The sequence below is a fragment of the Rhinopithecus bieti genome, unplaced genomic scaffold (genome assembly GCF_001698545.2).
Source record: "Rhinopithecus bieti isolate Rb0 unplaced genomic scaffold, ASM169854v2 scaffold_25288, whole genome shotgun sequence".
Taxonomy (NCBI): domain Eukaryota; kingdom Metazoa; phylum Chordata; class Mammalia; order Primates; family Cercopithecidae; genus Rhinopithecus; species Rhinopithecus bieti.
This window is the reverse complement of record NW_016811567.1, coordinates 952,124-965,308: the sequence shown is the minus strand read 5'-3', so window position 1 is coordinate 965,308 and position 13,185 is coordinate 952,124. Positions and strand designations below refer to the sequence as shown.

General features: G+C 37.9%; 1 long non-coding RNA gene across 3 annotated transcripts in view; it reads left to right on the top strand.

Moving 5' to 3' along the window:
- The first annotated feature begins 926 nt into the window (after positions 1 to 926).
- The window catches only part of LOC108543535 (uncharacterized), a 79,424-nt gene continuing 67,165 nt past the window's right edge, over positions 927 to 13,185 (top strand). For 2 of the 3 annotated variants that reach the window (XR_001889602.1, XR_001889601.1), the window contains exon 1: positions 927 to 1,238. This is a non-coding gene — a long non-coding RNA (uncharacterized LOC108543535). Of the gene's footprint in view, positions 1,239 to 10,415; positions 10,580 to 12,486; positions 12,576 to 13,185 lie in introns of those variants that run through there. The other variant, XR_001889603.1, reaches the window with a different exon arrangement.

Below are 13,185 nucleotides of genomic sequence, written 5' to 3'. Positions count from 1 at the left end.
AGTCCTCAGGCATCGATGCAGTTCAACCATGTTATTTGCTACTTTGTAACCAGAATGGCCTTTACTCTAATTTTCAATACCTTATTCCTCATTTCCATGTGAGACCTTTTCAGAATGGCATTTACTATTTATGTTCCTCTCAACATTCTAGTCATGACCATTGACTAATCTCTAAGACATTCCAGACCTTCTGTATACTTTTCTTCTTAGCCCTCGCTAGAATCAATTTTAATGCTACATTTTTGGCAATGCAGGCTTTTTCTAGCCTGTTCCTTCAAACTCTTTTAGCCTCTACGCATTATCCAGTTCTAAAGCTGCTCCCACTTTTTAGGTATCAGTCATAGCAACAACCCCACTTCTCAGTAGCAACTTTCTCAGTCCATCTTCTGTAGCTGTAACAGAATACTGCAGACCGGGTAATTTATGATGAACAGAAATTTATTTAGTTCATGGTTCTGGAGACTTGGAAGTCCAATATCAAGGGGCTGGCATATGGTGAGGGCTTTAGGCTGCCTCATCCCATGGAAGAAGAGTGGGGCACATGCAAAAGAGAAAAGCACAAGACACTGCACTTGCTTTATAACAACCCACTCCTGAGAAAACTAACCTACTCCTGTGATAATGACAATCAGTTCATGAGGGTGGAGCCCTAATATCTATATGACCTAAATATCTTCCATTCAGCCCTATCTCCTAACACTGTTGCAATGGGAATTACATTTCAACATGAGTTTTGGAAGGAACATTCAAGCTGTGGCAGCTCCCAAGATTCCCACCCCCTGGTGTATAAACCCTATAAAATCCCCTCCCCTTGAGTATTGTAGGAATCAGTGAATATGATGGAATAGTTGCTCCATGTGAGCAAAGTGATGAGCTACTCATTCCCATTATGATGTTATGTTGCTTAAAATTTCATCAGAGCAAATAGCGCAGGCTACCCCACTGCAGGATTCTCCTGCTGACCTTGCAAGAGCAAACTGACAATGTGGCAGGGACTAGCAGGTGGCTTTTAAGGGAGTGAAAAATAGCCCCCAGCTGACAACCAACAAGAATGTATGTCTTTGTGCCTACAACCGCATGGAACTGAATTCAGCCAACAGCCTGAATGTGCTTGAAAGAGGACCCCAAACTCCACGTGAGAACCACAACATGGATGACATCTTGATTTCAACCTTGCAAGACCATGAAAGAGAACCCAGGTGCTTTGTGCTCAGACCTGTAGCCTGGAGAACTGTGAGGTAATAAATGGATGTTTTTAGTTGCTAAGTGTGTAATAATTTGTTATGTAGCATTAGAAAACTAGTACGTATACCCTCAGCGTGAAGAAAAAGAAGAATGGCCTAATAACAAATTCTTTTCAGTAGGTTTTTCATCATCATATGGGTATAACAAACTTAAACTTTTGCATGTATTGTATATTTTAACAAATGAGTAAATGGATTGATGTTGGAAGCCAAAGCTCTAATTGTAGAAGAAGAGAGATACAAGTATGGATTGAGGAAAGGCAAAGGACAACACTTTGGGGCTAAAAGGAGTAGAAGATTTTACTATAAACTCGTAGTTTCTAAAATATATACATTAGAGCTGAGATTTCCAACATATACAAAATACAAAACATCTAATATATTTCTGCTTGTTGAAAAAGCTTAGAAGCAATGCTATGCTAGCAGTGATGAACATATTTAGCACCCAGATCTTGATTTCTAAATACCCTTACCTTCTAAAAGGAGCCAGGGCTCCATGAAGAAACGGCCAGTTCTGGGGTTGGCACAGAGAAGGTATAAGATAAACCTGGAGCATCTCATTGTGCCATAAATTAAGACAACACTAAAAACAATTGACAGGGCATGTTAAGAAGACACAGGAGTCACCTTAAGCATCAAAATAGGCCAGATGCGTTGGCTCACGCCTGTAATCCCAGCACTTGGGGAAGCCGAGGTGGGCAGATCACCTGAGGTCAGAGTTTGAGACCAGCCTGGCTAACATGGTGAAACCCCGTTTCTACTAAAAATACAAAATTAGCCGGGTGTCATGGCGCCTGCGGGTAAGCGTGGGAGGCTGAGGCATGAGAACCGCTTGAACCCGGGAGGCGAAGGTTGCAGTAAGCCGAGATCGCACCACTGCCGTCCAACCTGGACAACAACAAGGCTCCATCTCAAAATAAATAAAGACACTAATAGATTATAATCCATTGAAAAAAGAAGAATCTGTGAGTTCAAACTGAAGAGAAACAGAAAGAGAGAGAGAGAATAGAAAAGGGAAACAGAAAGATCTTTATTACAGTTAAAGGCTAACTGTAATAAGTATAGAAAGAATGATGAAGTTAGAAAAATCACAGTTTGCAACTACAAGAGTAAAAAGTGATCCAGGCAAACATCAATAGATCCTAAATCTAAGCATAAAGGTTTGATGATAAACAGGATACTTACAGCATTTCAAAATCCCTCACTGCAAATTATTTAACTTCATAAGAAAAGAAAGTAAATATGGTAGAAAACCTAGACGACTCTTCAACCAAATAATCAAAATTAATGTCAGTAATAATGGAAATTTTCCTGAGAATATACCATCACTAATGTGATATTCCAGCCAAAAATACATAATCTGAATTTAATCATGAGGAAACATTGGATAAACACAAATTGAATAACATTCAGTAAAATAATTTACTGTATTCTTCAGATAGATTATGTTGTAACAACAAAGAAAGGCTGAAGAACTCTTCCAGATTAAAAATTTAGAGAGACATGTTGCTAAATGTTACAGACTGGACTAATGACTGAGGGGTTGGAGGTGGGGGTGGGGAACCTGCTGTAAGGGACATTATTGAGAAAACTGACAACATTAAAACATGCACTGTAAAGTATTGTACCAATGTTAAATTTCCTGAATTTGATAACTGTACTATGGTTCTATAAGAAAATGTTTCCGGTCTTAGAAAAGACACACTGAAGTATTAAGGGGCGACAAGGCATGATAAATACAACCTATTCTCAGATGGTTCTGGTGGGGAAAAAAATGTATTTAACACACGCAGAATAATAAAGACAAAATGTTAAAAATACAAATGTGGATAAACAGTTTATGGGTGTTCTGTGTACTACTGCTACTTTTCTAAAAGCTAAACATTGTTTCAAAAAACATAGGGTTTTGTTCACACTAGAAATTCTTTTTATATGCCATTTATATTGTTTACAAAATATTCCACCTTATATATGTATCATAACTTATTGACTATTTTGTGATTTAGTTTATTTTAACTTTTAACATTAAAATATTAATAATACTGTGATGAATATCCCGTTTGCATCTCTGATTATGTCTTTGGCACAGATTCCTAGAAACTGAATAACTGGGACAAAGGGTTAAAGCTTTTAAAGGTTATTGACATATATTGCCAAAAGCTTTTGGAAAGCTTGAATAAGTTTGTCCAGTTATTCATTCATTCATTCATGCCAATTTACAGTGTTTTGCGAGCCCCCAATACAGAAAATAACTCTTCTTAATATTTTCTAAATGTGTAGGCAAACTGATTATATTTTTGTTATTATATATATTATAGTAAGATTGAAAATTTTTATATGCTTACTAGCCATTACTTTTCGTTCCAACTTTTATTTTAGGCTCAAAGGGTGCATGTGCAGGTGTGTTACATGAGTAAATTGTGTATCATGGGGGTTTGGTGTACAGATCATTTTGTCACCCAGGTAATCAGCATACTACACTATAGGTAGTTTTTTTAATCCTCACCCTTCTCTCACACTCCACCCTCAAGTAGGCCCCGGTGTCTATTGTTATCTTCTTTGTGTTCATGTGTACTCAATATTTAGCTCCCTCTTGTAACTGGGAACATGTGGTATTTGGTTTTATGTCCCTGCATTAATTCACTTAGGATAATGAGCTCCAGCTCCATCTGTGTTACAGCAAAGGACATGATTTTGTTCTTTTTTTAATGGCTGTGTAGAATTCCATGGTGTATATACAGCACAATTCCTTTATCCAGTCCACTGTTGGACATCTAGGTTGATTCCATGTCTTCACTACTGTGAATAGGGCTGCAGTGAACATACAAATGCATTTGTCTTTATAGCAGAATGATTTATATTCCTTTGGGTATATACCCAATAATGAGATTGTTGGGTCGAATGGTAATTCTGTTTTAAGTGCTTTGAGAAATAGCCACACTGCCTTCCACAGTGACTGAACTAATTTACATTCCCACCACCCGTGAGTAAGCATTCACTTTTCTTCACAACCTCACCAGCATCTCTTCTTTTTGACTTCTTAATAAGAGCCACTTTGACTGGTGTGAGATGGTATCTCATTTGTGGTTTTGATTTCACTGTGGTTTTGATTTGCATTTACCTAATGATTAGTGATATTGAGCATTTTTTCATATGCTTCTTGGTCACGTGTGTGTCTTCTTTTGAGAAGTATCTGCTCATGTCCTTTGCCCATTTTTTAATGGGGTTGTTTGTTTTTTGCTTGTTGATTTAAGTTCCTTATAGATTCTGGATATTAGACTTTTGTTGGATGCATAGTTTGCAAAGATTTTCCCTCATTTTGTAGGCTGTTTACTCTGTTGATAGTTTCTTTTGCTGTGCAGAAGCTCTTTAGTTTAATTAAGTCCCACTTGTTAATTTTTGTTGTTGTTGCAATTGCTTTTGGAGTCTTCCTCATGAAGTTTTTGCCAAGGCCTATGTCCAGAATGGTATTTCCTAGGTTTTCTTCTAGGGTTTTGATATTTTTTGGTTTTACATTTAAGTCTTTAATCAATCTTGAGTCAATTTTTGTATATGGTGAGAGGCAGGAGTCCAGCTTCAATTTTCTGTTTATGGCTATTCAGTTAACTGAGCACCATTTATTGACTAAGGAGTCATTTCCTTATTGCTTGTTATTGTTGGCTTTGTTGAAGATCAGATGGTTATAGGCATTCTGCTTTATTTCTGAGTTTTCTATTCTGTTCCATTGCTCTGTGTTTGTTTTTGTACCAGTATCATGCTATTTTGGTTACTGTAGCCTTATAGTATAGTTTGAAGTCAGGTAATGTGATTCCTCTAGCTTTGTTCTTTTTTCCTAGGATTGCTTTGGCTATGCAGGCTCCTTTCTGGTTCCAAATGAATTTTAGAATAATTTTTTCTAATTATGTGAAAAATGTCATTGATATTTTGATAGGAATAGCATTGAATGTGTAAATTGCTTTGGGCAGTATGACCACTTTAACAATATTGATTCTTCCTATCCATGAGCATGGAATGTTTTTCCATTTGTTTGTGTTGTCTCTGATTTCTTTTAGCAGCATTTTGAAATTCTCATTGTAGAGATCTTTTACCTCTCTGGTTAGCCATTATTTCTAGATACTTTATTCTTTTTATGGCTATTGTGAATAGAATTACATTCGAGATTTGACTCTCACATTGGACATTATTGGTGTATGGAAATTCTACTGATTTTTGTACATTGGTCTTGTATTCTGAAACTTTGCTGAAGTTGTTTATCAGATCTAGGAGTCTTTGGGCAGAGAGTTTGGGGTTTTCTAGGTATATAATCATATTGTCTGTGAAGAGAGATAGTTTGTTTCTTTTTCCTATTTGGATGCCTTTTATTTATTTTTCTTACCTGATTGCTCTGGCTCAGACTTTCAATACTATGTTGAATAGGAGTGGTGAAAGTGGGCATTCTTGTCTTGTTCTGGTTCTCAAAGGGAATCCTTCCAGCTTTTTTCTGTTTGATATGATGTTGGCTGTGGGTTTTTTTATAAATGGATCTTATTAGTTTGGGATATGTTCCTTTGATGCTTAGTTTGTTGAGATTTTTAACATGAAGGGATGTTGAATTTTATAGAAATCCTTCTCTGTGTCTATTGAGAAGATCGTGTTATTTTTGTTTTCAGTTCTATTTATGTGATGAATCACATTTACTGATGCATATGTTGAACTAACCTTGTATCATAAGAATAAAGCCTACATGATCATGGTGGATTAGCTTTAATTTGCTGCTGGATTCAGTTTGCTAGTATTTTGTTGCAGATTTTTGCATCTATGTTCATCAGGGGTATTGGCCTGAAGTGTTCTTTTACATTGTATCTCTGCCAGGTTTTGGTAACAGAATGATGCTGGCCTCATAGAATGCGTTAGGGAAGAGTCCCTCCTCCTTGATTTTTTGGAATAGTTTCAGTAGGATTGATACCAACTCTTATTTATACATCTGGTAGAATTCAGCTGTGAATCTTTCTGGTCCAGAGCTTTTTCCGCTTTTTGTTTGTTTTTTAATTACTCATTCAATTTCAGAACTCATTATTAGTCTATTCAGAGTTTTCATTTTTCCTGGCTCTGTCTTTGGACGTTGTATGTTTCCGGAATGTTTCCATTTATTCTAGGTTTTGTAGTTTGTGTGCATAAAGGTGTTCATAATAAAAACCTCAAAAACCTCTGAGGGTTTTTTGTATTTCTGTGGGGTCAGTGGTAACATCCCCTTTGTCATTTCTGATTGTGTTTATTTGAATCATCTCTTTTCTTCTTTATTCGTCTAGCTAGCAGTCAATCAATCCTATTTATTCTTTCAAATAACAAACTTTTAGTTTCGTTGATCTTTTGTGTGTTTTTTCTCATCTCCATTTCATTCAGTTCAGCTCTGATTTTAGTTATTTCTTTTCTTCTGCTAACTTTGGGGTTGGTTTGCTATTGTTTTTCTAGTTCTTCTAGGTATGATGTTAGATTGTTTACTTGAAATTTTTCTAACTTTTGGTGTGGCTTAGTAGCCATTTTATTTGTTCTTGCCATTTCCTTCCTACCTTATCTGCCTATTTTAGAGATATCATGGATTTTTTAACCAATAAATTAATATATTAATTTAAAATAATTTAAAAGTCCACAGATTTTAATTATTTCTTTATATAGAGGACATGTTAATACTTTGCTGCATTTATTGCAAAAGAGGGTGAGTGGCTTAGCTGCTTGACTTTTAACTATACAACACCAGCCTTAACGTGAAGGCTCTGCTGAGCAGAGAAGACGCTAACAGGCCACAGGAGTCTTAGTCAGCAGGGCCAACTGATTAAAGGTTTAGATTATAGGAAAAGGAGAGCATTAAAACAATATGAGTATGAGAGGAAAGCTTCCCTAGGAGGTATAGTTCACAGGCCTAATTATTTCTGTGGAAACAGGTAGTGACAGCAACCCTGGCATATAGACCATGGCAGAGGGAAGACAGCGTGGCAAATTATGCTCTGGTTTTATAGCTTCCACCCAGAAATGACACACATCACCTCTGTTTGCATCTCTTTGACCAAGAAAGTTGCCCTCCAAAGAGGGTGGGAAAATGCAGTTGTATCATGTGCCTAGAAGGAGAAAGGAACCAGAATATTTGTCAATAGCCCTATGACTTCCATAAACACTATATTTATGAAAAGCCCATATTTAAGTATGCAAAAAAACATTACTGGTTTTTTCACCGAATATTTTCCCTGTTACAATAAAGAAATTCAATCTCTGAATTAATATGGAAAGTTAGACACTAACAGGATGGGAGGATGGTGAATCATAATATGGACACTTCAAAAACCAAAACCTGTGGCCATGCGCTTTTCCTATGGGTATAAATTCTGAATAGAGTAGTCTGGAGACAGGCAGAGGGAAACAGATGAAGTGACTTCTCACTTTCATTCAGGTCAACAGTTTCTCCGTTTCAGAAAGACACACATTTATAGGTCACTAAAAATGTTTTCTAAATCCAGTTCCATCAATCTGTGATTTGTATATATATTAGATTTTGGCAAAAATTTGATTAGCAGTCTTAGTTTTAGTATTATTATGATTGTCTCATTTTTTTCTGGATTTTATCTAATTATTTTAATGGGGAATTGGTAAAAGTTGCATCAGAAGTCATTTGAAAATTTTATTAGATTTTTTTATAGCAGTGTTGTATAAAATCCCTGAGGGATTTGAATGTCATTTACATTCTTCATTTTTGGTCATTTTTTCTCTGGATAAAGTATTTACCTCCTTTGATTTTGATTACAAAATATAATTTTAAAATGACTAAAACTATTAAGTATAAAATTTAGAATCTCCAAGTTAACATTTCAGAGAAAACTTTGGTTCTCGTCATTTCTTGTATTGGCTTGCTAGGGCTACCATAACAAAGTATTGCACACTGAGTGACTTAAACAACAGAAATTTATTGTCTCACAGTTCTGGAGACTGGAAGTCCAAAATCAAGCTGTCAGCAAGACTTATTCTTTCTGAGGACTGCAAAAGAGAATCTGTTCCATATGTCTCACCTAGCTTCTGGTGGTTTGCTGGCAATCTTGGGCATTTTTGGCTTGTAGAAGTATCACTCTAATCTCTGCATCTCTCTTCACATTGTGTTCTCCCTGTGCGTATGTCTGTGTCTGGATTTTCCCATTTCATAAAGGCAGGAGACATGGAGTTACTGGACTAAGCTTCTCCAGTATAAACCAATCTTAAGTAATTTTTATATTTGCAGAAATTCTATTTCCAAGTAAGGCTGCATTCTGATGTACTGAGTATGAGGACTTCAACCAGTATTTTTAACTCATAACATTTACTATATAGTAGACAGATCTCAAGAATAAGCATACAGCCCCTCAACACTCACCTCGTACCCGTACACTTATGGTTACCCTTCTAATGTAATTAGAAAGGACAAATAGGAGGCAGGGATAAGGAGAAAGAACTTTCACTGAACTCTTGTAATGAGTCAGTTAATATTTAGGCCTTTGAAGCATATTGTATCAAGGAGATAGGCACAAATAACAAAAACTGAGATTCATAGTGATTAAGTTACTTTCCAAGAATCAATTAGAAACTGGATTCAGATGTAGATATGCCTGACCACAAAGCCCAGGCTCTTTCCTCTAGGCACTCTCTTTTCTGCTCTGCAAAGGCAAATTATTAATAATTATGATACTGATAGTAATAATAACAATAATTCAGAGAAATGTTTTATTGAAGCAATTTATTCTAGCAAAACAACAGAGCAAAACCAACAAACAGATGAAAACAATCCATGATATTTCTGACTCAAAGCTTAATTCTGCCTAAACATTCACAGCAGGACTTTCCTTCCTACAGTTGAATAGAGGTTAATTTCTAAAAGATAAAGGGGAAAAAAGAAACAACAGAACACAATTTAAATATTTATGAATGTCAAAAATTAAAAACCCATCTTTTTTACGTTTGGTTTTGAAACCTTTAGCCTGATGATCAAGACAATATTGCCCTGAGACTTTTACAACAGCAGTGGCTAATAGTTACTGTGGCCTCCTATGTGCCAAGCACTGTGCCAAATGCATGTCCTGTGTTAACTCACTTAAACCTCACAATGATCCTGTGAGTTCAGGGTAGCATTATCTCCATTTTACAGATAATGAAGCAGAGAAACATAGCCCACCCTCAAAGACTGACTCTCGAACACTCTGCCCAGCCATTTCTCACCGGATAGAAAAGTTAAACCACCACAGGAGAGTTCCGTGTGACCAAAATTATGTTTTGCAGTCAGCTTTTTCAAATGGAGGAATTGTAGTGGTTAGCACAAGGGATTTAGAGTTAGATGGACCTGAATTTGAATCATGGATCCATCCCAATTAACTACATGACCTCAGGCAGGTTGTTTAACCTTCTTGGGCCTCATATATCACTTTAAAAATTAGGGTAGAATAATATTTATCTGAAGGGTTGTTATGAAAGTTAAATGCAAAGCACAATCACAAATATATAGAAAAATCGCTATAAAACTTATTAATGTAAAACAGATATAAGATTCTTTTGAATTATTTTCAGATACATTTCCATGACTTATATACATCTTGTTACCTGGCAACTTTTCGTCCCATAAAGAAAGAGGGGTCGGGCATGATGGCCCACGTCTATAATCCCAGCACTTTGAGGGGCCAAGGCGAGAGGACTACCTGAGGTCAGGAGTTTGAGACCAGCCTGGCCAACATAGTGAAAAATCTGTCTCTACTGAAAATACAAAATTATTTTGTGTGTGTGTGTGTGATGGTGCGCGCCTGTAGGCCCAGCTACTCAGGAGGCCGAGGAGAATCGCTTGAACCGGGGAGGTGGAGGTTGCAGTGAGCTGAGATCGCACCACTGCACTACAGTCTGGATGACAGAGAGACTCCGTCTCAAAAAAAAAAAAAAGGAGGTTCCAGTGCTTCAGGAGAAGGATAAGCTACCTGTTAGGACAAGAAGATAGTTGCTTAACTTTTTGTTTGAGTTGAAGTAAGACAATAAACTCAAAAGACAAGTTTTTCTAAGAAAGAAATTTCCTTTAGCTTCTATTAACATGCAGAGAATTAGGTCTGAATGTTTACAATGTCAATTTCTTCCTTTGAGTAGGGAAGACACTCTTCTGAATCTCTCTTGGTTGGTTTTCTGTCTATGCTACAGCGAAGACGTTACATAGAGGAAGTACAGGTTAGAGGAGCCAAAGGAGATTAAAGAAGTCAGATAGAAGAATCCTTATAGTAGCCCTTTCTCCTCAAGATTGGGAGCACCGGGAAGCACCTCTGGAGAGCAGATTGAAGGAAACACTTTCAGAAGCACGCAGAGAGGTAGGAAATACCCTAAAACATCAGGGCTAATGGTCAGCTTCCCTGGCCTGGGCACAAAATGGGGAAGCCGCAGGCCTCTGGGAAAAGCCTAGTTTGGGCCTAATTGCTACATGCCCATGGCATGAGAGCAAGCGCATGGTGGTAGAAGAAGGCAAGGTCAATCATTCTTAGCAGTGCTGCTGGTTTCCTGGAGCTCGGAGGTGGCTGAAGCCATGCAGAAGAGCAAGCAGAGGTACTGCAAAGGCCAGAGGGCAGCAGAAGCGTAGGGTTAAAACAAAGAGCAGAGACTCCCACCCCAGAAACTCATAGTAGAAAACACAGATCCCGTAATTAGTGCTGGTATGTCTCCCCACAACCGGTGACCATTCTGGCTACATCTTAGTGACCATTGGGCCACAAAGCAATCCAAATCAGAAACTGCATAGCAGAGATCATTAAGGATCTGACAACTATCTTTCCCCATAGCTAAAGGTAAGCCTGTAGAGCTTCTCTTCCCTTCAGGAGCAGGGGAAAAGAGTAGAACTCTTTCCCAGTAGAAAAAGGGTAGAAAGACAGAAAAGTTACCTAGGCAGAAATTGTAGAGATCATAGATCAGACTGACATTACTGGATTATATCAAAATACAGTGTATTTTCTCCTGCTACTTGATGGGTTGGGTTTCCCAGGGTAGAGCAGAGGAGAAACAGGAAATAATGATGTAGAGTTCTTTTGCACCTATCACCTCATGTAAGGGCCTGTAGAATAATTAGAAATAAATGTGTAACATGTGTTTACACCTAGGGCTTGTTATAATCCTGGCCAAAATTAAAACACAAAGTTGTCTTGAGAGCAGGACCACAAAACTATGAGAAAGATTAGGGGTTAAGATTGTCATACTGAAATGCAGAGAGACAGATACAGTGACTGCAGTTTCTAGCATTCTGAATAGGCTTTTTGAATACGCAATAAGATAACAGACTTGGAAGTCAGACTTTTTTGAAAAAGAAAAAGATTTCTGAAATTTAACACCTAATTTCATTATATCAATAGACAGACTTGTCAATGAGATCAGAGAATTTTACTCTATGCCCAGGATGAAGAAGAGAAAAGAGATGAAGAGAAACTGAAAGGTTACTCCCTTCTGATGTGAGGAATTTGGAGAATAATGAGAAAGAGAGAGAGGTAGAAATTAAGGACAGGTTCCCTGTCCTGTCCTCCTTCAATGACAGGCTCTGAGAAGAGGTTAGGGACTGCTTTTTAAAAGTACCCAAATGGGAATAGGAGACCAAGAGCACTGGGAATAGTGCCATGTCCTTTGAACACAGGAAGACTGAGAGCCTTTGGAAACAGCCTTCAGAGTTAGCTCCTCACAATGTATAGGGATGGTATGAAGGCAGAAGACAGGTGAATTGATGAGTTTTGTGAGTTGGCTTTCTGAGACAGAGTTTGGGGTGTAATGCCTGTGGGGAAAAAAAGGAGGAAGCAGGACTGGTCAGGGGGCAAAGTTGAACTGCAGTGCAACCCAACAAAGCCTCAGCTAACCCAAAGGGAAATTCTGGAGTAAGAATGACCCATCAGTATTGTGTTGCAATCTGCTGAATTGGCCAAGCCCTTAGACCCCACCTTAGTTACCAGATGAGGGTTGCCCTGCCACTGTTCCAGCCACTGTACATCTGTACATCATAGGCCATGAGGTCAGAGCCCTACATAGATTTGAGGACCCCCATCTTGATGCATAAACCCTACCTATACTACTCCCCATCCTTAGACATCATCTTGGAGAGAAGCAAAACAGAGCACGGAAACATTTAGCACTCACCTGAGTTACTGCCCAGAGATTGAACTCCCTAAACAGATTTTAAATGATTGGACCAGACCAAGGTTCCACACTTAGCCTAAAACTTGGTTTTTAATTTTCTGTTATCCAGCAGGCTAAGGGAACATCAGGGAGAGAACATCAATTAAGAGGTACTCAAGGAAACTACATCTGCTTTGCACGTTTGTATGGAGTATGAGGGACATTTTGCATTTGCCACATTACCAAAGGAAAACAAGTACCAAAAGTTAATTTAACAAGAATTCCAGACTCAGAGGACAAAAATGAGATTGAAGGAGGGGTCAAGATTATGTTTTCTGAGAATATTCGTTATGCAATTGCTAGGTTTGGTTGCTGAACAATGTAATTTTTCATTCTAGCTAACTTCCTTTGAGAAGTTCTGAAATATCAGGGCCTTACTTGTTCTCACTGGCCATAATAATTACATGTTAAGCGAAGCCCAAGATTCAGTAACGTACAAATCATTCCGGCTTCCTGCTACTGTGAGAAACTATACCCAGCAAAATAATAAAAAGAAAAATAAAAAATGGTTATAGTTAATCTAGTTCCCTGGGAATAATACAAACACCAAAGTCTCTGGCAGTCAGAGACAGAAGAAAATTAAATTCACATAAATCTCTTCATCAGCAAGTAAAAAACAAAAGCAGCACAATTGTAACTGTGAGATCAAAGGACAGTGAGATGTGAGAGGCAGGCCATCGACTGTCAGCAGCCCAGGCTCCCCTCAGAATCCATGGACAGAACTTCAGATGAGAGAATCCTGAACCACCCTGGGCTATGCCAGCCCTTT